This window comes from Lonchura striata, chromosome 16 (genome assembly GCF_050655825.1).
Source record: "Lonchura striata isolate lonStrDom1 chromosome 16, ASM5065582v1, whole genome shotgun sequence".
In the NCBI taxonomy this organism is placed as follows: Eukaryota; Metazoa; Chordata; class Aves; order Passeriformes; family Estrildidae; genus Lonchura; species Lonchura striata.
The window spans coordinates 3,594,928-3,617,177 of NC_140718.1; positions in this window are offsets into that span (position 1 = coordinate 3,594,928).

Here is a 22,250-nt window from a genome sequence, read left to right on the forward strand (position 1 = left end):
GCCGCCATTGCTGGGCGCTGCGGGGAGATGAGGGGCGGCGCCGCCTCGCTCCCGTCCTTGTTGTGTCACCTTGTGGATGGGAGAAGAGACACCCCCGCCACGGCCACGCCCCGCCTGCTCGGGCTCCAGCGCGGCTGAGCCCCAGGAACACCCCTCTCCTCCCTTGCGCTGCTGCTCGGCAACAAGGAGCCTTCCGTCTCTCGGCTGATGTCCGCTCCGCCCCAGGCTCGCCTCCGGCTCGGTGCTGGCCGGCCCCGCTCTGTCTGGCCCCGCGCCTGCTCCGTTCTACCTGATTCCCGTTCACAAAAAGTGAATTTGGGATCCCAGTCCCGTTGCATAAAGCAATTTGGATCTCAATTTCCAGCACCTCAATGCTACTAGTGTCTATGGGAGGTACAGGCATTTCAGAAGCAGAGATGGGAATGGGAAAATTTGTGAGAACCGGAGGGTTTGGCTCACTGGAGAGAAGCGAGGGTTTACATTCCTTATTTTTCTCCAGAGCTGTCCGTATCGCTTCCACTGCCCTCTTTTCTGCCTGACACATTAGCAATTTGTTATCAACCACTCTCCAAAGTTTACTCATTTTCTTGCCTGGTTTATCCTCATCTAACACTAATTCCCACAACTTATCCCTATATCTTCTCCATTCTGAAAGTTTATGAACACTATGGGGGTTAATGAAAAAGCCGTAAGAATCAGCATGATGCAATAGTGAAGGGAGATCCTTATCTAAGTCAATCCCCCTAATCTGCCTTTTTCTAAGAGAAGCACTAAACAAATCATATGCTGCTTGCCTTTCGATGATTACGTCGGTACCGTTGCTGGCTCCTTCAGGCTTCGGCAGTACGTATAGGCTGAGCCCGCCGCTGCGGTCACTCAGGGCGTGGAGCAGAGCGTTTCGGCTCTTCTCTTTATTTTCGCCGTCCTTCCAGCTGCAGGACCCGCACTCCAACGCAGCACCTCTCTTGGCTTAGGCTCGGATCAGGTCCCTGCTTTCGGGCGCCAGTTGTTAGAGGGAATGCCGCGGGAGACAAGACTCATGATATCATGATCATCAAGTCTCAGTTTATTGTGACAGATTACACAGTTTATATATGTTCGTTAATTAGCTCATACATATTGCAAAAGCCGAGCTCATGATTGGTTGCTATGTGACTTGTACTATTATCTTAAAACTATCTTTATGATCGATACATGCCTGTCCAGCTGGCCTTGCAGTTAGAACAGCTTAGTACCCCTTTGTTCTTCTCTATCTACTTCTACATACCAAGCAGTTTCAATATCCTGCTTTCTGCACACCATCTACTCTTCAGGGCCATGCAAACTTTGCAGCAGTCATCAGCCCTCACATCCCTGTGGGAGCAGCTGCAGACATGATCAGAGATTCCCCCCGTCTTCATTTCTGTGGAAGGGTGAAGCCCAGCTGTCCTTTCCTTCTGGTGCCTCCTCTCCTCAGCTGAGGATGTCAAACTCCCCAGGAGCAGGAAAATCCCCATTCCCTGTTTCCTTGTGGCTGCAGCCTGGAACATCCACTCAGAATGAAGAACATTCTGACATCCCTGCTGAATGACACCAGGAGGAGGTTGGTGAGAAAGGGAGGAAATTGGATTTTGATTGGAAATACAAGTTAAAAATTTATTTCTTTCCATCCCATTCCTTTTCAGTCACTTGCAGTTTGTTTTTCAGAGTGCCATCTTCTCAGCTGATTGTGTTTGTGTCCTTCTTTCTCTCCTGCCTTTCTTTGCCTGCTCTGTTTCTCTCTCAGTGTCTCCCTTGAGCCAGGGCAGCTCCCTCCTAAGGCCCTGCCCTGATTTCATTCCCAATCCATGAGCTACAGCCATGGGTGAAGTTATGAAGGCTGGCAGTGAAATGTCCCTGTAGGATCTTGCTCCACTTGGTTTCTGGCTCCTTGTTAAGAGCTTTGCCTTCAAGGGCAGGAACATCATTTCCTGGCTGGAAACTGGAATTCCAGCCCCTGGGAGTGTGTGCCATGGATCCCAGAGGGGTATTCCTGAGGCTCCCAGGGTGCTGCTCCTGCAGTGCCTCCCGAGGAGCTGTGCAGGGCAGGGGACAAGGTGCAGCAGCTGTGTGAGCTCCCAGAGCACACAGCAAAGGTGGATTTGCTGGGCATTTTCTGGCACATTCACAGCTGGAAGCAGAGGGAAGAAGGAAAGGGAAGCAAGTCCCTGACAGAATCACGGAACTATTGGGGTAGGAAGGGACCCTGCCCGCAGGTCCCAATCCCGTGAGGGAGTGTCAAAATCCGCTTGGAGGAGCAAGGTGTTGTGATGGCTCGTTTGCCAATCCCCAAAGTGTAAAAAGGCAAACAGCAGGGGACCATCAGTTTAATCACAACAAATGCACCTTTATTATTGAGTGCCAACAGCAAATGAAATAGAGGGGACAGAAAGGAAATAAAGGATAGAATGAAAAGGAGGGGAAAGGGGATTATAGGTACCAAGGCAGACAAAATCCTCTCTGGTCCAGACAATGACAATCCATTTTCTTGTGTTGGGGAGAATCTCAAAATCTTGGCTATCTCAGGGGTCTTTTATGGTCCTCTGTCTAAGGGGGGAACAGGCAAAAGACACTGAAAGTCTATTGAAGTCATTGAGGGGGAACAGGTACAATGAAGAATAAGTCCATTGAAGCTACCGAGGGGGAACAGGTCATGTTATCAGCAATGAATCACAGACATTGTTATAATAGTTACGACCTTCTCCATCATGTCCATAATTTCTATAGGTCCATTTATTCGCTGTTGTGGGTGAGCTTCAACCTCAGCTCGTTGTCACCTGGTGTCACTTTCCAGACTCCCTCAGGGACTTTCTTCACTCGGGAGTGATGGATGCAGGCCTTCTGTTCTTTGATCTTGATTGCAGTAAAGGCAGTGAGGAGCACCTGGTAGGGTCCTTCCTACTGTATTCCAGGCTTTTTTCTGCAAAAGACTTAACATATACATAATCCCCAGATTATACATCGTGTACTGGTCCATCTAATTCTCTGGTTTGAGCTCCAGCCACATATTTTTCAATTTCCCTTAATTGTTTGTTCAAGGCTACCATATATCTATGTAGGGTTTCCTACTTGTGTTGGTGTGATTCCTTCTTGAACTGCATATGGTCTCCCATATAATATTTCAAAGGGGCTCAACTTTTCTTTTGTTCTTGGTTTTGTCCAAATTCAGAATAATGCTAATGGGAGAGCCTGGGGCCAAGGTAGGTTTGCCTCTTGTCCCAACCTTACAATCTGTTGTTTAATCAAATGATTCATCTTTTCCACTTGGCCACTCGATTGAGGATGATATGGGGTATGCAGCTCCCAATCTATCCCCAGGTGATGGCTAATTTGTTGCACAATTTTGGAGATAAAATGCGGCCCTCTATCTGAGGAGATGGTGGCTGGAACTCCAACCCTTGGTATTATTTCTTGCAACAGTGCTTTGGTTACCTCTCGTGCTTTAGCAGTCCTAGTAGAAAAGACTTCTGGCCAACCTGAAAAGGTATCAGTCAATACCAGGAGATAATGATATCCCCCCTTCCTGGGTAATTCTGTAAAATCGATTTGCCACTGCTGCCCAGGTCCTCAACCTTTCCCAATTTGTCCAACTTTAGGCCTTGGGATGTTTTTAGGATTAGTTCGGAGGCAAAGGCTATGCTGATGAGTTACTTGTATTATTGTGCCCTGTAATTTCCTACCTATAATTTTTCTTTTCAGATGGTTATACAGGGCATCTATTCCCCAGTGTGTTTTTTCATGTTCTTTTTGCACTAATGACCACAACAAATAGGAGGGCACTACAAGTCTCCCTTCCTCTGTTACAGCCTATCCTTCTTGATTATAATTTGCTTTTTCTGCCTTAATAAGTTTCTTATCCTTTTTATTGTACACTGGCTTACCTTCAGTAGAAATCTTTCCATCTGGGATCAATGTTGCCTCCACTGTCTCCTCAAATGCCTCACCTTTGGCTGCATCTTTTGCCTCTCTGTCTGCCAGCATGTTCCCTTCTTCCAATTCAGAGCTCACTCTTTGGTGTGCCTTAATGTGCATGATGGCTACCTTCTCAGGCAGTTGCACTGCATCTAGTAGTGTCAGGATCTCTTGTGCATGCTTAATATTCATCCCTTGCAAATTCAACAGTCCTCTCTCTTTCCAAATGGCTCCATGTGCATGAACCACCCCGAATGCATACCTCGAGTCCGTGTAAAGGTTAATCTCTCTTCCTTTTACCATCTCTAAGGCTCGAGTTAAGGTGATTATTTCAGCCTTCTGTGCAGAGGTGTTTGCTGATAAAGGTCCAGACTCTATGACCTCTCTGCTTGTGGTAACCGCATACCCAGCATGCCTTTTTCCACTGATGACATAGCTGCTTCCATCAGTAAACCAAGTCTCAGCACCTTCGAGTGGGATGTCCTTCAGATCCAGGCAGCTGGAGTTGGTGGCCTCAATGGTCTCCAGACAGTCATGGATCACTGGTTCTCCCATACCCCCACTGAGAAAGGAAGCTGGATTCACAATCTTAGTTACCACAATTTCAACATCATCCTGTTCTACTAGTACAGCTTGGTACTTCAGAAACCTCTGTGGAGAGAGCCAATGCCCCCCTTCTGCCTCAAGGACTGCAGACACTGTGTGGGATACTAGCACAGTCATCTTCTGACCTAGGGTGAATTTGTGTGCTTCTTGGATGTTCACTGCCACTGCTGCAACAGCTCTGAGACACCCTGGCCATCCCTTAGCTGCCGTATCCAGCTGTTTGGAGAGATAAGACACTGCTCTCTGGTATGGGCCTAAGTTCTGTGCTAGTATTCCCAAGGTGGCCCCTTGTTTTTCGTGGAAAAACAGGAAAAATGGTTCACTCACGTCTGGAAGTGCTAAGGCTGGAGCTGACATGAGGGCCTTCTTTAGTTGGTCAAAGGCTTGGGTTGCTTCTTTTGTCCACTGGAGATCTCTGCTCTCTTCTGTGATCAGGGCATACAGAGGTTTAACAAGTAACCCATAGTTATAAATCCATAGTCTGCACCACCCCGTCATGCCTAAAAGGTTCTCAGTCCTTTCACTGTCTGAGGTCTTGGGGTCTGACATATTGCTTCTTTGCGATCCTGGCCCAAGGTCCTTTGTCCAGTGCTCACTTTATAACCGAGGGAAATGACTGTTTGCCTCACCATCTGGGCTTTCTTCTGGAATACTTGATACCCCTGCAGGCCCAAAAAGTTTAGGAGGCTTACCGTCCACTCCTGGGTCTGGGTGGCTATCAGGAGATCATCCACGTACTGGAGCAACTGTCCTTCTCCTGGTGGAGGTTCCCAAGATTCTAAGTCCTTGGCAAGCTGTTCCCCAAATATAGTAGGAGAGTTCCTGTATCCCTGTGGTAATACACACCATGTGAGCTGGTTCCTTTGTCCAGTTTTGGGGTTCTCCCATTCAAATGCAAAAATTTTCTGGCTGGCTTCCTGGAGAGGGAGGCAAAAGAAAGCATCCTTTAAATCTAAAACTGTAAACTATGTTAGTTCAGGTGTTAAACAAGTTAACAAGGTGTAAGGGTTAGGAACTACTGGATACAAGTCTTCAGTTACTCTCTTAACAACCCTTAAATCTTGTACTAATCTATATGACCTATCAGGCTTCTTTACTGGCAAAATGCGAGTATGAAAATCAGATTGACACTCTTTTAACGGTCTTATTTGCAAAAAATTTTCAATAATTGGGCTAATCCCTTCTCTATCTTCTTTCTTCAGGGGATATTGTTTAACCCTCACTACCCGTTCTCCTTCCTTAAGCTTGATATGTATAGGTAATGCATTCTTTGCTCGCCCTGGTATATTAGAAGCCCATGCCCCAGGGAATACTTGATCCATTATTTTCTTGAAGTTTTTCTCTTCTTCACTTACAGTCTCCAGTTCTTTGGTTATTAACATTAGGCTCAACAACTCCATGTATTGTTGGTCCTTTACCTCCAAGATAATTTCTCAATTTTTAAATATTATTTTTGCATCCAGCTGCTCTAGCAGATCCCTGCCCAAAAGTGCAGATGGGGCATTAGGCATATATAAAAACCGGTGAATTCCCCATTGCTTTCCCAATTTATATTTTAATGGTTTGCAAAAATATGCTCTTTCAGATTGGCCAGTAGCCCCCTTTAACATAACATAATCATTTGTTAGAGGTATTAGGGCCTTATTCAACATTGAAAATGTTGCCCCTGTGTCCACTAAAAATTCCACTTCCTTTTCTTTATTCCCTAGTTTAACTATAACCAGAGAGTCCCCTAGGGTAGGGCCCTCCGGTCCTCCTCAGTCCTCCTTTGCATGAGCAACCACCCTTCCTCCCCCTCGATCACTTTTTCTCTGTTCATCACCCCTTCTTCATTCTGGCCACTGGTTCTTCCAGTGTCCAAATTTCCTGCAAAATGCACACTGATCTTTTCCCAGTCGGGGTGGTCCTTGTCTTGGCAGGTCTTGCTCCCATTTCTCCTTTCCTTCCTCCCTTACTACTGCTACTAATTTCTTCATCCCTTGTTTATATCCTTCCTTCTGGTTACTAAAGACTCTCCATGCTTCATCCAATAGAGTCTCCAAGTCTCGGCTATTTGGGCCCCGGATCTTCTGAAGTTTCCACCTGATATCTCCTGTGGATTGTCCTAAAAACAAATTTATTAGTTGTTGTATTCCTTCCTCCAATCCAGGGTCCAAGGTGGTATATTGCCACATCGCGTCCCGTAGATGATCTAAAAAATCAGAGGGTGTTTGAGAGGGACCTTGTTTAACAGCATATAAAGCTGACCAATTTATTGTCTTAGGAATTGCTCGTTCTAGCCCTTTCACTAGAAAGTCTTGATATCCCTTAAGCTGTGCTAATTGATCAGGTTCATTAGGATCCCACATTGGGTCCTGAAGAGGAAATACATCTTTAATATCCTCTTGTGTTGATACGCAAGCATCCTCAGCTAAGTCATTGGACACCTTTAAAACCAAATGCTTCTCTGTTTCTGTTAAAGCATCAAGTAGTAACTGCATGTCTGCCCAATCAGGTAAATGCTGCTTAACCATAAACTTTAACCTTTTGGCAACGCCTATCAGGTCATTTCGATAACCCTTAGCAGTCTTTTCCCAAGCCTCTAAATCCATTGAGAAAAAGGGGACCTTAATTATCCCTTGCTCCCTTATCAGAGGCTATAGCTTGCCTTAAGGGTGCTTGTATGACTCCTTTAGTTTGCTTTCTAGTTGTTTGTGGGGGTGGGTTCATTCAGGTTTGCCTTCTGGTCCTTGACACTATTGGACCTTGTGGGGAAGGCTTGGGACTTGGTTCAGATTCATCCCATTCACTATCACTAGTGGGCAATGGTGGATAAAACCTCGAGGGTTCCCCTGATCTAGGAGTTGGTGGGGAAACTCCTACTTTAATTACTGTTTTTTCCAGGGCAGACGAACCAGAGGATAGGTTAGGGAAGGCTGAAGTTGCTGAGGGTTCTGACTTCACTCGTTCCCCCACCCTCTCCTCTACCCCCCTCCCTTCCTGGTTTCTAGACGGTGGTAAAAGTGCCTCTACTGTCTCATGTTCTAAGATCTCTGTTGGAAACACTTTACTTGGGTGTGAGCATCTTTGATTTATTGAACATGTGCTGCAACACCATTTGAGCTTTTCCTTGTTAGCTTTATTATCCTTTCCAAGAGCCGGTACCAGTGGATCAGACGGTGGCCTAATCCCACAGTCCCTTTGCCACTCAGGGTGATTTCAAAGACTGAAAAACATATCAGCATAAGTTACTTCTTGCCACTTTTGTTCACGCCTAAAGAAAAGCATTAACTGTAATAAAGTCTCATAGTCTAAAGTACCATTTGCTGGCCATTTCAACCCCCCATCAAGTCTATAGAGTGGCCACCACTGCGTAGAAAATTTAACAAGCTCTCTTTTAGTTTCACTACCACCATAGCCCACCAGCGCTTTCGAGTGTGTTAAGATACACCCTAAAGGGGTTCCTCTGGGAATCTGCTGCCCAGGCCCAGCCTGGTGGGCCACAGGTGTGAGCTGCTGGGGCTCTTCTGGGAGCTCAGTCCAGAGCAGGTTGAAACAGTTCACGAAAAAAGGAAAACCACAGTCCAGAGAAATTCCCGTCCTCAGCTAGCTAAATACTAACTAAAAAGCAAAGGAGAGCTCTCTCCTGCTGTCTTGTCTGTCTGCAGACAGCAGAGTCCAGGAGAAGGATGTGGGGAAGCAAGTGCAGTTTCTGACAACAAACTCTGCGCTTCTTCTCACCCTCCGCCCCTTCACTCTTGGAACCAGTCCTAAAGGTGCAAAACTTATTTCTGGGCTGAACTGACAAATGGGATAGAAACATCATAAAGTCGCCCCAGGACAGTGTACCAGCTGCAACTGGGGCCTTGGCTGGCTCTTCTCCCAGCAGCTGCTCCTCTGAATGGGGCAAAGAATTCCAAGAACGGCCAAACAACTCAGTCAGGGACACATCTGCCCTCACTTTCCATTTCCATGCCCATGCCTGATGTCCCTGTCACAGCTGCATTACCAGCTTGTTGCTCTGCAGTTGCTGCCTCCACCCAAACAAAACCCTGTGTCCCTGAAGCTTTTTCTGAGCAATGGCCCTTGGATGAAGCAAAACCTTTACAGTCAGGGCAGTTCATTTGTACAGAAGGGGGTACACTCTGGGGGTACAGCTAAGAGCATGAGGTCACAGAGGGCTCTGGGTCACAGCAGGCTGAGGTCACAGTGGGCTCTGGGGTCACAGCAGGCTGAGGTCACAGCAGGCTCTGAGGTCACAGAGGTCCCAGAGCCCCGTGGCTGCACAGCACCACAAGGCCCGAGCAGGCAGTCCTGGAGCACAACTGCTGCGGCAGCAGCGGCGGTGGCAGCAGTGGTGCTGACATTGGGACAGCGGTGTCAGGACAGTGGTGGCAGCGAGAGCGGCGGGACTGGCACAGGGCAAGGCACCATGGCCCTTGCTCTGCGCCTCCTCCTCCTGCTCCTCCTGGCCGTGGCCCTGCCTGCCAGGGCTGCCCAGGCTGCTCCTCTGCAAGCGCGGGGAGCAGGTGAGCCGGCAGCCTGGCTGCCCTATCCCAGGACAGCGCTCCCTGCTCCCTGGGAAGTGCTGGGGATGGTTTTCCCATGGGCTTTAGGGAGGGTTTCCACTGTGGGAGGGATAGAGCCCCCATGGGCCCTGGGCAGCCCCATTTTCCTCTCCAGGGATGTTACACAGGACAGGGAAAGAGGGTGGAGGGTGACCAGGAGCCAGCCCAGAGCTCCCCAGGCCCCTGTGTATCTTTGGCCTTGCCCATTGCCACCTGGCTTCCACAGCCTTATTGATCCCCTTGCAGTGCCCAGTTCCCAGAGGCAAAAGGGGATCCCAGCACAATGGAAATGGGTCTGGTCTCTGCTTCCCTCCAGATTTGGATCGCGACTTGAATGACTTGTATGTGCTGGTGAATGACACGATAAAGATCTTGGAAAATGCTGAAGGCAAGTTCTGCATTTCCCTTTTTCCTGACAGCATAATCAGTATCAATGTGGCAAGAACTCACATGTGCCATTTTTGTTAAGGGTTGAAGAATGCTGAAAACTTTTCCCTGCTCCCCTTCTAGAGCCCTGAGTGATCCCACAGGATCACTGTCAGTGGAAGGAAGGAGCATTTAGATGTTCATCTTCCTCCCATGTGTGCAATGCCAGTGTGTCCTTCCATGTGCTCTGTGCAGCCACAGAGAAGAGCAGAGAGGGAAGGAGCTGAGCCCAGGGCAGTGTCCTGGGGCTGAGCCTTGGGTGCAGCCTGAGGATCTCCTACATTGCCACAGGAGATGTTCTGTCCTGCCTTTCTTTGCAGCTGAACCTGTTGGTGAAGGTGCTTCAGCTTCCCCACCCATACCCATTACTGAGCCTCTGGGAGATGCTGAGGGTAGGTCAAGGCCTTTCCCCCTGTGAGAGCTGCCAGCTCAGAGCCCAGAGCTCGGCCAGGGGGGCATCACTGCAGGTGCCAGGACAGAATCACGCACGTGTGTGCCCTCGTTCTGGGCCATCCTCTCACCGCTCCTGCAGCTCACTGCTGCCCGTGCCGATCTGCAGAGGTGGCAGAAGCTTCTGTGGCTGTTGAGTTACAGGTGTGGCTGCAGGGAGGACTTTCCCTCGTCCTTTGGTGGATGTTGCTCGCAAGCCCAGCTCCCATCGCAGGGGTGAGTAGCGTGTCCCTGCTGATCCCACAGGCTGGGCACTGGTGTTGTGGGATCTGTTCCTGGAAAATGACATTGTTTTGGTCTAAGGCCCTCCAACAGGAAAGAACAAAGCTACAGGACGCAAAAAACCCCATGAGACATCCGAAAACATGCAGCAAATTCTAAAGGAAATGCTGCGGGAAGGACAAGGTAGGTGTATTTCCTTGGCCTTCCACTGGGACGCAGCATCCAGGGGCTTCCCCTGCACATCTGAACAGGCCGTGCCTGGCACAGCGGGAAGGGATCCAAGGCAGCCTCGCTGCCCCGCTGCTGCTGCTCTCATGCCCTGCAGGGCTGTTTCCCAGGCTGGCCTGGCTGCAGCTTCTCCCCAGCTTCTGCAGGAAGGCATTTGGCAACAGCTGACAGGGAGCCCAAATTCCACCACAGCCCATGCCCACCCTGAGATCCTCTGCAATTTCCCAGTCTCAAGGCAGATTAGGAGAGGTGGCGGTTTGGAGGAGGGAGTGGCTCGTAGCCTACCCAGAAATTTTATAGGGATTTCCTGATCCTTAACCATGCTTGCCTTTGACAAGCATTGCCTCCTGAAGATGCCAACTCCACTATGTGGAACAGCCCCGCCTGTGTCTTGTCTTTTCTCCAGAATTGGATGTAGAAGCTGGGCTGAAGGCAGCATTTCCCAAAGGAAGCAGTGGCTCATTGGCAGCCTCTGCTTCAGGAAGGGAGGTGCTGCCGGGCACAGTCACAGGAGGTAATTGCTGTGCCTCTGGGCCTGCAACCTGCTGAGTCTTGAGCTGCCCTCTCTGCTGCTTGGCAGTGCGGGCACAGCCCGGACAGAGCCAGCACAGCCCAGAGGAATTATTATGCTCAGGGCACTCGGGTACTGAGCAGTCCTGCTGGGGTCCCTCTGTGGGAGACATGTCCTTAGACCTGGGAGCGACTGCATGGGGTGCCCATGGTGGGGAAAAGACAGAGGGGGAGAGCAAGGCTCCAGAATGTCCTGTAAAAGCTCTGCCATCTCCCGTTGTGGCAGAGGAGCTGTTCCAGCAGAAGGACAATGGGCAGTTGGTAGGACAGGAGAGAGGGAGGGAGGGAGTTAGGAAGGGATATTTGCAGCACTGCCTGCTGCAGTTTTCCCCAGGGATTGAAGAGAGTTTCCTTTGTGCAAGTGAGAGAATCCCCATGGACCCCGTGCTGCTCCAGTTTCCTCTCCAGGGATGTTGCACAGGGCCTGGAAAGTGGATGGGGATTGACCAGGAGCCAGCCCAGAGCTCTCCAGGCCCCTGTGCAGCATCAGCCTTGTCCTTTCACATTAGGCTCCCACGACCTTCCCCAACCCCCTTGGAGAGCCCTTTCCCTGAGGCAGAAGTGGATCCCAGTACACCATGGAAATTGTTCCAATCTGTGCTCCCTTCTAGACTGGGATCGTAAATTGCATTATCTGGATGCCCTGCTGGATGAAGGCCTGAAAATGTTGGAGAATGCTAGAGGCAAGTTCTCCCTGTTCTTTTCCTGTCAGAATAGGCAGTGACAAGGTGGCAAGAGCTCAAACATTTGCCCTTTCCCTTAAGACCATCACAAATTAGATGGATTCAGGAAAATTTGCCTGCTCCCTTCTAGAGCCCTGAGTGATCCCACAGGATCACTGTCAGTGGAAGGAAGGAGCATTTAGCTGTCAGTTTTCTTCCTGTGTGCAATGCCAGTATGTCCTTCCGTGTCCTCTGTGCAGCCACAGAGAAGAGCAGAGAGGGAAGGGGCCGAGCCCAGGGCTGTGCCCCGGGGCTGAGCCTTGGGTGCAGCCTGAGGATCTCCTACATTGCCACAGGAGATGTTCTGTCCTGCCTTTCTTTGCAGATATCCCTGCTAGCAAAAGTGATCTGGCTTCCCAACCCACTTTCAGGATTGAGCCTCTGGGAGATGCTGAGGGTAGGTCAAGGCCTTTCCCCCTGTGAGAGCTGCCAGCTCAGAGCCCAAAGCTCGGCCAGGGGGGCATCGCTGCAGTTGCCAGGACAGAACCACGCACATGTGTGCCCTTGCCCTGCGCCATCCCCTCATTGCTCCTGCAGTTCAGTGCTGCTCATGCTGATCTGCAGAGATGGCAGAAGCTTCTGTGGCTGTTGAGTTACAGGTGTGGCTGCAGGGAGGTCTTTCCCTGGTCCTTTGGTGGATGTTGCTCGCAAGCCCATCTCCCATCGCAGGGGTGAGTAGTGTGTCCCTGCTGATCCCACAGGCTGAGCACTGGTTTTGTGGGATCTGTTCCTGGGAAATGGAATTATTTTCCTCTAAGGTCCTCCAACAGGAAAGAACAAAGCTACAGGACGCAAAAAACCCCATGAGACATCCGAAAACATGCAGCAAATTCTAAAGGAAATGCTGCGGGCAGGACAAGGTGGGTGTATTCCTAGACCATCCCTGGGACGCAGCAGCCGGGGCCTTTCCCTGCACATCTGCACAGGCCGTGCCTGGCACAGCGGGAAAGGATCCATGGCAGCCTCGCTGCCCCGCTGCTGCTGCTCTCATGCCCTGCAGGGCTGTTTCCCAGGCTGGCCTGGCTGCAGCTTCTCCCCAGCTTCTGCAGGAAGGCATTTGGCACCAGCTGACAGGGAGCCCCAATATCGCTATGGGCCATGCACACCCTGATGTCCCCTGTAATTTCCCAGTCCCCAGAAGATCAGGAGGGGTGGCGGTTTGGAAAAGAGAGAGCCCTGTCACAGCCCCAAGAGCCTGGGCCTTTTCCTGATCCTTATCCATGTCTTTGAGAAGGATTGCCTCCTGAAGTTTCCACCCCCCTGATGTGTAATGCTTCCATCTGATTCACCTGTGCCTCTTCCTTTCTCAAGGGATGGACAGAGACGCCCTATGGAAGGCAGCATTTCCTGAAGGAAGGGAGGCAATTCCAGGCATGGGCACAGGCACAGGAGGTAATTGCTCTGCTGGCCTCAGCCCTTGGTGAGGCTGTGTGGCAGAAGCTCTTCTCCAAGGGCCTGACCTGTGTGAGAGGGTCTGACTGTTCCTTGGCCGGTCTGAGCTGACCGAGCAGAGATAGGCAAGAAGGAATAGATGTGGCACTGCCTGCTGCACATTTCCTCAGGAAATTAGTGAGGGATTCCTCTGTGCGAGTCAGAGAACCACCATGGGTCCCGGGCAGGTTCAGCAACCCCTCCAGGGATGTAGCACAGGGCCTGCAAAGAGGGTGGAGAGTGACCAGGAGCCAGTGCAGGGCTCTCCAGGCTTCTTTGCAGCTTTGGCCGTGGCCATTCACATCTGGCACCCACTGCTTAACCTGACCCCTTGCAGTGCCCATTTCCCAAAGGCAGAGGGAGACCCCAGAACACCATGGAAATGCTTCTGGCCTGTGTTTCTCTCTAGATTTGGATCGTGACATGGCTTATCTGGGAGGCCTAGGACAAGACAGTTTGAAATCCTTGGAGAATTTTGAAGACAAATTCTCAATGTCCCTATTCCTGAAAGAACAATCAATGTCCATGTTGCAAGAGCTCAATCATGTGCCATTCCCTTAATAGCCTGAAGGTTGTTGAGATTAAGAAACCCTGCCCTGCTCCCTTCTCAAACCCTGAGTGATCCCACAGGATCACTGTCAGTGGGAGGAAGGAGCATTTAGCTGTCAGTTTTCTTCCTGTGTGCAATGCCAGATTGTCCTTCCGTGTCCTCTGTGCAGCCACAGAGAAGAGCAGAGAGGGAAGGGGCCAAGCCCAGGGCTGTGTCCTGGGGCTGAGCCTTGGGTGCAGCCTGAGGATCTCCTACATTGCTACAGGATATGCTCTGTCCTGCCTTTCTTTGCAGATATCCCTGCTAGTGAAAGTGATCTGGCTTCCCAACCCACGTTCAGGATTGAGCCTCTGGGAGATGCTGAGGGTAGGTCAAGGCCTTTCCCCCTGTGAGAGCTGCCAGCTCAGAGCCCAGAGCTCGGCCAGGGGGGCATCGCTGCAGGTGCCAGGACAGAATCACGCACGTGTGTGCCCTCGCCCTGGGCCATCCCCTTATGACTTCTGCTCAGGCCTGGCAGATGCTTGAGGGAGGGAGGGCCCTGGCCCAGTGCCAAATCCCAGATGTTTTTCTGATCTTTAACCAAGACTTTGAAAAGCATTGCACCCTGAAAATGCTACTTCCCTTAATGGTGGATAGTCCCATCTGATCCAGCTGTCTCTTTTCCTTTCCCAAGTAATGGACCAAACATCTCTGCAGAAGGAGGCACATCCCGGAGGAAGGAGTGGCTCAGTGCCAACCTCTGCTGCAGGAAGGAAGGCGATGCCAGGCACGGGCACAGGCACAGGAGGTGATTGCTGTGCCGGGCTCAGCCGGGCTCAGCCCTCGGCGGGGCTGTGTGGCAGCAGCTCTTCCCCCAGGCCCTGCCCTTGCACGGCCCGGCAGCAGCCAAAGCTGGAGGCGCCTGGGCTTCCAGGCCTCTGGAGCTCGTTGGCAGCCCCGGGGAATCGGGACTCTGCACCAACGTCCCTTCCGCTGCAGCTGCTCCCGCAGCCGCCCTGAGTGCCCAGAGGCCCCAGGCACAGGAGCAGCCCCGAGCGGGAGCCCTGCTGCCAGCCCAGGGCCAGAGCCAGCCCTGGCTCCCGGCTGGGCAGGGGCTGCACTGGGTCCTGACAGGGCCTGGCTCTGTCCCCTGGGGCTGGGGGAGCTGTCCCAGGGCAGGGAGGGCCAGGGCTGGCAGGGGCTGCTCAGGGATGGGTTTGGCCCCTGTCCCTCCAAGCAGCCACGGCCCAAGCAGCTGCGCTGGCCCCGGGCTCTCCTCCCGGCCTGCTGGGCTGTGTTGGGAGGCACAGCCTGTGCCAAGGGGCGGCAAGGTGCCTGCAGGCCCCAGCTCTGGGCAAACAGAGAACGTCCTGGCCGTATCCACCGTGCTGCCAGCTCAGCAGTGCAGCACAGCGCGGGCTCATGCTCCCCATTGCTCCCACAGATGCAGCCGGCCCCACAACACCTGTTCCCGATGCCCAGAACAGCCTCAGAAGTGGTTGCTATTGGGAAACACACTGTGTGCTACAGTTAATTGCAGGTCTGCTGTTTCTGGAGCTTATCTTCATATTGCCCTGTGTTGGAATCTGGTGTTACTGGAAGAGAAAACGGTGAGTGTTTTCATCATCTCTCCCTCAAACAGTTTCTTTTAAATGTCTAATGTAGATGGGAAACATTTCCAGTCAGGCTGCAGTGGCATTGTGGCCAGTCCATGGCTGTCCAAAGCACTCTGCTGAGGGTTCTGCTGCTGCCCAGTGCTTTCCTTGGCCTCTTCATTGCTGGGCCTTGTCCTGGGGGGCCGCTGGGGCTGCAGCCAGTGCTGGCTCCCCCTGAGGCTGCCTGGCCAGGAGCAGCCCCAGGGGCACAGGGCAGAGGCACAGCAAGGTGGGCAGGAGAAAGAGCGGGGACGAGATGGCCCCTGAAAGGCAGAGGCGCTCGGGGGCTGCTCCTGGCCAGGGAGATGCCCAGAGCCGTCCCCTGCTCGCCGGGGCCTCGAGGGGCAGCTGTGCAGCTGGGCCAAGGTGTGCCAGCCGCTCCAGCCGTGCTGGGGAGCCCTGCCAGCTCTGGGCCCTGCTGTGCACGAGGGTCCCTGTGTGCCACTGGCAGCTGGGGCCTCAGCCACTGCTCTCTCCACAGCAGCGCCTCTGCAGCTTCACAAGACCAGACAAGGACTTCAGCCACGGAGACCTGTGCCTGTCATCAGCCCTCCCCAAGCCAGTTTCCAACAGCCCTTCCAGAGCTGCATTGCCCACTTACTGCTGGGGACATGCTGCCACCACCCACAACAGAGCCCTCTGTCCCCAAAGGTGCTGGCCCTGGTGTCCAGCCAGGACAGGAGGTGCAGCCCTCCTGCCAGAGAAGGGCCTGACTCCAGCAGCATCTTTGGGCTTCAGCTCTGGTCCCTGGCTGCTACCACCAGCACTGGCGGAGCTGCTTGTCTGGGCACAGCCAGTGCTGGGCAGGCTCAGCTGGGCTTTGGGCTCCTGAGACCATCAGCTACTGTGTTTATTTTTCATTTTGCAAAATGTAGGAATATTTTTCATAGAAAATACTCCAAATATTTTGTTAGTTTTCCCACAGCAGTTCTATATTTTTCAAAGTAGTTTTAGAATTCAGAAAAACTTAGAATATTTTTACACTTCTCAACTAAAAATTAAAATTGTATTTTATTGCTAATCTATGCTCTTCTGGAAACGAAAACACCCTATGACTCACAGCCTGCTTCAGAGGCTCTTTTCCCACTGGACACTTGTGTCTGATCACAACTAACCTAAAAGCTTTTCCCTGATTTTTTCTGGGATTCTGGACAAGCTCACCTCTCAGTCTGCAGAGGCAAACTTTGAGCACAGCAGGAATCTCTTCAAGTCACCATCTTTGCTTCTGCACAAAGTGCCTCAGTCACAGAGCAGGGGCTTTGCTCCGCTTCCTGCCGTCCCGCTCCCCCCAAGCCTGTCCTGAGCCCTCTCCTGCAGCCGCTGCTCTGCCATGGAGCTGCTGTAAAACACAGCAGCTCTGCCACAGCCGCTCAGCAGGACTGGAGAAACTTTCTGGCCTTGCTTACATTAGGCTGGTGGCTTCTCTAGACACAAGCTGAGCTTTTGAATGCTATGTCTCACCTGGTACAGGAACAGATGCTGCCCTTCTCATGGAGGCTAAACTCCCATGGGCTTTAAAAGCTTTCTGGCCAGCATAAGGCCTGGAAAACCATTTAATGCAGCAATTTATTATTGAAAATGTCCGAGTCTATGTATCCAAGTAGCTTGTTTAAATGGTGGAGCCCACCAGAGCATCCCACCAAGGGCATATCTTTTTCTCCTCAACCTCTGCCTCCATGACTGCCAAACTGCACCTTTGAGAGTTCTTTTCTCCAGAAGCCGAATGGCACCATTTTATTTGGGGAATGAAAAACAAAAGTAAATGCTCTATGGTACTATCATCATCATCATCACCAGAATGAGCTGCAAATTAGTTAAATGACATCAACAACTCCGACTGTGGACTTACTTCTCAGAGTGCAGCACTGGCTTTACTATCCCTTGAAACTGCAGATGTGCTACTCTTTAAAGTCCGTTCCATGCTTACCTAATTTGGAGTCAAGCACAGCTCTGTGAGAGCTTTAGGGATTGGGCCTACCCTGGCACTCTCGTGTGTCTGGAGTGACCTGCCCAAGGCATCTGCCACCTGAAGAGAAAAGCAGGGTACGGAAAAGCACAGGCTGCAGAACAGCTGGAACTGCAGGGAGCCCATTCCTGTCAGGAGAAACACGACCATCCCACCTTAGGACTGGGTTTTGTGAGAAACAACAGTGCACATCAAAATTTTGAAAACGTTTATTAAACATTTACAAAAACATAAGAGAAGGACTAATAAGGAAGAACAGGCCTGGGAAGGCTCCCTGCCCCATGGCTGCCTGCCAGGTGGCTGCCTCATCTTCAAGATTGATGCTTCACCTTTCACACTCCTGGAGGGTGCATCAGCCACCCCTGGCCCCTCCCAAAGTCTGTCAGTCAACCCTTCTTTGCCCTTTATTGGTGGGATTTATTTCTTGTAGCTGCATTTGAAGGTCAGGTGTTGTCATGCTGTGTCCCCACAGCAACAAGCTGTTCCATTCCTAACTCTCCCATGCAAGGGGTATATGTCAACACCTATTGTGGTGGACCCCCATCGCAGGGAATGACGTGCATTGACTCCATGTTTGCAGAAGGCTGAGCAAAAGCTTTATTAAGCTGTCCTATATTACATGATACTAAAAACTATACTACTGCTATAGTGAAGAAAAACCCGTGACCCTTAGAGACAGTCCAACACAGAATGGCTCCAGTTGGTCAAATGAAATCAAAACACCATCACCAGAGTCCAAGGAAGAAATCCCTCTTTGCTAAACAATCTCCATAATACATTCCACATGTGCCAAACAACAGAGGCAGCAAATGAAGATAATTGGTTTTCTTCTTTCTCTGAGCTTTCTCACAGCCTTCCCCAGGATTTTCCTGGGAAAGTCTGTGTCTCTCACTGTTCAAAGGATAGTGAATACCACACACACCTTCTTTCTACCTGTCCTGTACAGCCCAGGCTGTCTGGTGGGAACAATAGGGAGGGGGGGGGGGGGGAGGGGGGGGGGGAAGGGGACTGTGGGGAGAACAGAGAACATGTAAACAACAAATCACAATAACATAACTCTACATCAATAAAGCTTCTCTTAAGATTCACACAATATTCATCCCTTAATTGCGAGAGCCAATCATCTAATTATCTATCTATTACAGTTTGGATGGAGACCAGAACAAATACCTTGCAAAAGGAAAAGAGGGTACAAAGGTCCCTGCAGTCCCCTGGCCTGGTACCCCAGCCAGTGGGGAAAGGAAGGGGGCAGCATGTGGCCAGGAGTTTAAAAGAAGGCTGTGTCCTCCAAAACCTTGAGAGAGAAAACCCCAGCAGCAGATGTCCCCATGGACTCTCTCCCTTTATTCAAATAAAGATGCAGGGCTCCTCTGGCTCCCTTATGGACACTGGCTTTTCACAGCGTGGTTTGTATGCACACCCATTTCCTTGTATCAGAGTATCACCAGCCTGCAGTGACTCCCTGCCACTCTGGTCTGCAGGAGAAATTGAACTAATTTCCATTAAGGCCCTGCCAGAGGGAAGGAAGAACACACCCAGAGGAGACAAGCAACCCCTGCAGGCATCCAAACTTCAGCACCAGATGCCGAGTGAGTCGCAGAGGGGATGTAGTGGGTGCATTTCCCTCAGCCTTCTCCTGAGACTCAGCAGCCGGGGACTTGCACTGCACTTGTGTGTTGGATAATATACTAACTTTATTTTTTTTTTCATTTCTCTAGTCAGGCATGTTATGGACAAATTCAATTGGGGATGCTAATCATAGATAAATCAATTAACATTAATTTATTAAGTAAGCATTATTAAGCAAAAGCACAGTGCTGGGCGGCCGGGCAGTCTCTGCTCTGCCACGGCGCACCTTCCCCCTGTGGTTGTCATGCTGTCATGGTAGCGTGGAGGAAGGTTTTAGAAAGGCCTTGGGAATGGTAAACTGAGGAAAAGGATACATTCATGTATGACCCATTGTTTTAGAAAGGCCTTGGGAATGGTAAACTGAGGTCAAAGATACATTTATGTATGCTCCACTGTTTCGGATGTCCTGCTTCAGCACTCCTCTGTAAACCCCCTTCTTCCCACCCCTGAGCAGTTCCCATTGGACCTGGCCCCTGGGGTGGTTCTGATGTGCCTTAGCTGAACACTGTCTCTATTGTTTAAGACCTTATCTCTTAATTTTGCTGTATAAAACTGTATCTGGGCAATAGCCTGGGGCCTTTGGTCCCTGCAACGCTTCAGGCAATACAATCTCTCTGGACAAGCATACCATTGGTCTCTCTTGGTCTCTTTATCTTGAATCCTAGCGGCGACTGAGGCAGCGCCGCAGCTCGGACCGTGCTAACCCAGACGCTGCCTGGTAAGCTCAGGGCAGCAGGACCATGGAAAACTCCAGACCCAAAAAGGGACAGCTAGCCGGAGGGACCCGGGGGGCTGGGGAGGGACGGGGGACAGCGGCGAGTAACCCCCGAGAGCAAAGTGGCGGTCGAAAGAGAAGCAACAAGTGGCGCACCAATTTGGGCTTTGCACTGGTCTGAACAAGCGAGCTGCAGCCGTCGTGGACAGTGCACTGCCTAGGAGCTTTTCCAGATGCTTTGCAGTGTTACCGCGAGCAACAGAGCGGAGAGCGGTGTGAATAAGCTGCCACGCAGGCTGTCAGCTGTGCGGGGAGAAGCTCTGGGATCACGCTGGTGGTGAGGCATTTGCCTCTCCACACAGCCCAGCAGGACGGTTGCCGTGGAGACAGATGCCGATTTCTGTCCAGCGAGGTCTCCACGGGTTGGACGGCACCTTCCTACACCCGGGAGACCGCCCGTGGGTTCGGGAACCATTGCTTCAGTGGTGTCTAAAGGACGGCGGTGGGTGAGTCTCGGTTTCTGGGGGCAGGGGCCTGGCCAGGAGACATCGGCTCCTGTGTGCCCGTGGGGGGACATGCCAGTGCGCAGGCGTGACGGGAGTCTCCGTCGTTTGCTGCAGTAATTGGTTGAGATTTTGCTGTGAAGCCAGCCATGGGTGTTAGGCTGACTAAACAGCAGAAAGAGATTTATAAACAAGTTCAGGAGCCCCTGCAGAGTGCAGGTGTCAAATTTCCTAAGAGCGTTGTGAAAGAGTTTGTCAGATGGTTATCAGTAAGTGTTCCCGAGGTAACAGAACAAGAAGTGAGAGAAAGACAATTTTGGAAGGGTGTGGGTGCAGTGCTGAGTGAAAGGACAAAGGCAGGAGATCCCTCAGTGAAAGAAGGTTTTACGAGAATGTTTTTGTTCGTTTACGATGTTGTGAAAGAGAGTGCAGACACTCAGGGCGCCCGGGGAGCAGAAAAGAGCCCCATCACGTCCCCTGTGTCCCCCCGCGTCCCCTGCAGTGAGAAAACTAACCGTGCAGATGTAGATTTAGTTCCTAACCCTTCTCCGTCTCCTGCTTTCGCTCCCGCAGCTGAAAATCCATGCTTTGCACCCCCCACCCCCGCCGTGCAGCCCCCACAAGATGGAGGCGGCCACGCGGTGTTCCCTTCTCTATCCCCGCATTCCCTGCTCCCTGTGCCAGCCCAGAACACTCCCACAGCCCTTGCACCCCTCCCTTCGCCCGTCCCCGATCCCAACCCCTCCTTCCTTGCGGCATTCCAGCCCCCGGTCCAGCCCTCAGCTCCTCCCCTCGCAGTTGCCTCACCACTCCCTGCCCCTGTCCCAGCCCCGCTCCACACGGCTCCGCCGGCTGCGGCCACTCCCTCACAAGCCGGCCCTCCTCCCTCTCTCTCTCCCGGTCTCCCTGGCAACGGCAGCGCCCAGGATGTCAGCACGGGGAACCGGGAAGCGGTCAGAGACACCGACCCTGCATTCTTAGCCCCTGTGATTTATAATACCACGGGACAGAACACCAAATGGGAGCCCCTTTCGTATGATAGTATTAGGGAACTTTGCAAAACAAAGCGTGAGTTTGGGGAAAGAAGTGAATTTTTTAAGAGCATTTTAAAAGCTACTCTATGCTCCAAGACATTTGTCCCCGCTGATTTGAGATGTCTTTTCAGTTGCTTGCTCCCTCAGTCTGAGTTTAGATTGTGGGAAAGAATGTGGAAAAGACTTGCAGCAGATCTCCTCCCAGAGATTCTGCAAAGTCCAAGCCATTCCACAGATATAGAGGATGAGGAAATCACTTTAGAACATCTAGTGGGTGAGGGTGATTGGAGTCAAGCTGAAAAGCAAGCAGCAGGCATTCCCAGGGCAGTGTTGGACCTGTCCAGGGATGCAGCAGAACGTGCATTTTTTAACATGCCTTCTAAAGACCCTCTTGTCACTTATATTGCCTTGAAGCAGTCTGTTTCAGAACCATTCATGGATTTTGTGGATTGAGTGCGAGCCTCTGTGGAAAAAAGGGTGCAAAATCCAGAGCTCCAAGACCAACTTATATTAGAACTTGTCACCACAAATGCAAATGAAGTCTGTCAGCGAGTCATCCTAGCCCTTCCATCATTGCCTCCCCCCACACTCGATCAGCTCATCGAGGAGTGCACCAGGAAAGCTATGCTGATGACAGAGGACTCAGTGATAAAATCATGGGAAAGGGTGGTTGCTTCAGCAGCAGCAACCCCGAGGACTCCAGGGTCTGAAGGGCCTCCTTAACAAGGGGGGAAAGTGGGAGGGGGGAGAATCATTTTCCTTCATACTGGCAGAGAAAATTGTATCTTTTTCAGAGTTAGTTTACTTTGTTGTATGATTTTATCTTTCTTTCAGACTAGTAGAATGTCAATTTCCACATTTCTGCTCATCGTTTGGTTCCAGGGAATGGCCATCTACCCTTCCACGGTGGATGCATGGATTGTTCCACAGCCCAAGAGAAATGTATGGGTCACGCTAGCCCAAGCCTTGCAACAGGATCATATGTGTTTGTCCACTGCCTCAGCAGAAAATCCGATGTCCACATGTTTAATAGGGGTTCCAAGTAAGGAGGATGAATTTCCAATTGATCTGGTCCATTTGCAAAAGC